We start from the raw sequence: 3,071 nt of genomic DNA on the forward strand, positions 1-3,071 counted from the left end.
AACAAAAAGAACAAGCAAGAATGGGAGAAAATCCGAGAGTGGCATTGAAAGAATTGGGGATTCCCGGTGCATATAGATTTGAGAGTGGGATTGCTCCACCTACAACACCGACAAATGATTTTGAAATAAGACCGGCAATGATCACTTTGATAGAGAGGCGACAATTTAGTGGGGCCAAGCATGAAAGCCCACTAAACCATCTCAAGGAGTTCGAAAAATTTTGCAATACTATCAAGGTGAATGGAATTTCCCAAGAATTCGTCCGCCTCAAGCTCTTTCCCTTTTCTCTCATAGGGCGTGCTTTGGAATGGCTAGACAAGGAGGTCAAGCCGAATTCTCTAAGGACATGGGACGATGTTACCAAGGAATTTCTATCCCGTTTCTATCCACAAAAGAAAACGGCGGAAGCTAGAGCTTTGATTCAAGGTTTCAAGCAAAAGCCAAGTGAGAGCCTCTATGAAGCATGGGAGAGATACAAAGAGTATCAAAGAAAGTGTCCTCATCACGGAATTCCAACCTATCAAATCATTCAAATCTTCTATGGAGGCCTTAGCCCTCAAGGAAAATCATGTTTAGATGGAGGAGCCGGAGATCCTATCATGAACAAAACGGAAGAGGAAGTGGTGGACATAATTGAAGACGTGGTGAGGTATTATAGAGATTGGCAAGATGGAGAAAGAGAGTCAACTAGCAAGAGTAGCTCTTCGGTGTACTCGGTTGATCATCTAAATGCAATCAACAATCTATCCTCACAAATAACAAACTTGGGGAAGGATATGTCCGCTATCAAGGCAAAGTTGGAAAGTGCTACCTACCAAGTTTCAAGTCTTTCCTCCCAATCTAATGGGAGAGGTATGTCTTCTAATTCTCAACCCCCTTCTTCTTCTAATAACATGCCTAGTGGATGCTTGTTTTGTGATGATTGTGGGTTGTATGATCATGATGTTTCTAGTTGCCCTCATGCATGTATGGATGTTTGTGATGATCAAGATGGAAATGTGAATGAGCATGTGAACTATGTGTCAAATAATCATGATTCTAGGTTTGAGAATCAAAGATTTCAATGGAATAGGAATTACAACAATCATAGCAATTTTGACAACTATAACCAAGGTGGTAGTTATAGGAACCAAGGTTCTCGAGGTAACTATAACAATCAAGGTTATGGTAGCCAAAATCAAAACCAAAATTATGGTAATCAAAACCAAGGTTATGGGAATCATAATCAAGGTAGTGGTAACCATAATCAAGGTTATGGTCAAAATCAAAATAGGGGTAATTGGAACAATCAAGGTAGAGGCAACTTTCAAAACAATGCTCAAAGAGGCCCTCCACCCCGATTTGCTCCAAAGGCCCAAAATGATAATTCCTATGTTCAATCCTCTTCTTCTTCACATAGAACAAATTTGGAAGAAATCATTGAAAATCAAACAAAGTTGTTGAACACTTACATGACCGTAAGTGATAAGAAATTTAATGAAATGATGACTCACAATAAGATGCTTGAAAATCAAATTTCTCAACTTGATAATGCTTTGAAAGACCATTCTAGTCCTTCTTCTTTACCTTCCCAAGGCCTAGATCCTAAGAGACCGGTTAATGCTATTGTCACAAGGAGTGGTAAGATTCTTGAGGAGAGTTTTCCTAGGAAGAGTTAGACCAAAGAGGGCACAAAAGAGGTTTTGGTTGAAGATGAGAGAGATGGTGCATCTTTGAGTGAGGTTGAGATTGAGAAGCCTAGTGAGGTGAGAGTGGAGAAAGAGATTGTGAAACCCAAGCTTCCTTATCCACAAAAATTCATGAGACACAAGTTAGATGAACAATTTGGAAAATTCATTGACATGCTTAAGCAACTTCACCTTTCTCTACCATTTACCGAAGTTGTCACCCAAATGCCCAACTACGCAAAATTCCTCAAAGACATTTTGAGTGGTAGGAGGACTTGTGATGGTGTAGAGACGGTGAAATTGACCGAGAATTGTAGTGCTATCATAATGAACAAGATGCCACCTAAGCTAAAAGACCCCGGAAACTTTTTCGTCCCTTGTGCCATTTATAAAATGCAAATTGAGAATGCCTTGTGTGACCTAGGAGCTAGTGTTAGCCTCATGCCATACTCGGTGTACCAAAGACTTGAGCTAGGGGAATTCTTACCTACTAACATCACTTTGCAATTGGCCGATAGGTCAATTAAGTTTCCTAAGGGTAAGGTAGAGGATGTTCCTTTGAGAGTTGGGAAATTTGTTATTCCGGTGGATTTTGTTGTGCTTGAGATGGATGAAGATGCTAATATTCCTATCATTCTACGGAGACCAATCCTTGCTACTTCGGGTGCTTTGATAGATGTAAAAAGTGCTAAAATATCACTCAAAGTAGGGGATGAGGTGATAGAATTTGACTTTAATGATAGCATGAAGTATCCAAGTTCTTCTTTAGAAAATTGCATGTTGATTGATTATCTCGATCATGTTGTGTCTTCTATGCATGAGCAATTGCTCACTTCTAACGATGCTCTTGAGAATGTTTTGTTGAATAAGGAAAAGATAGGTACTCCTAGCAAGGAGATGACTTTGTATGAAGATGTGCTCAATGGAAGCTTTGAGGATGTTGAAGCGCAAATGTGTTTGAGAATTTCTAGCCAAGAAGCGTTGCAAGTGGCAACATCGAAGGAAGGTAAAGGTGTTCCAATAGTTGAGCTCAAACCTCCATCACACCTTAGGTATGAATTTTTGGGACCCAACTCCACTTTTCCCGTGATTGTTAGCTCTTCTTTGAGTGAGCATCAAGCTCAAAAGTTGTGTGGTGTTTTGAAGAAGCACCGAAGTGCTTTGGGTTATACCATTGATGACCTCAAAGGTATAAGCCCCACTTTATGTACACATCACATAACTCTTGAGGAGGATGCTTTACCTTCTATTGAGAGGCAACGAAAGCTACACCCCCAAATGGGAGAGGTAGTGAAGAAGGAAATCACCAAACTTTTGGATGCGGGAATCATATTCCCCATTTCTAGTTCTAGGTGGGTCTCTCCCCTTCACGTTATCCCAAAGAAGGGAGGTATGATCGTCGTT

General features: G+C 40.3%; 1 non-coding gene across 1 annotated transcript; it reads right to left on the bottom strand.

Annotated features, from left to right (window-relative positions):
• Positions 1-405: 405 nt before the first annotated feature.
• On the bottom strand, positions 406-511 carry LOC145583521 (small nucleolar RNA R71). Its single transcript, XR_014100163.1, has one exon. It is a non-coding gene; the product is annotated as a small nucleolar RNA R71 (small nucleolar RNA).
• Between the last annotated feature and the right edge of the window lie 2,560 nt (positions 512-3,071).

The sequence above is a fragment of the Chenopodium album genome, chromosome 15 (genome assembly GCF_948465745.1).
Source record: "Chenopodium album chromosome 15, dcCheAlbu1.1, whole genome shotgun sequence".
NCBI classification, from domain to species: domain Eukaryota; kingdom Viridiplantae; phylum Streptophyta; class Magnoliopsida; order Caryophyllales; family Amaranthaceae; genus Chenopodium; species Chenopodium album.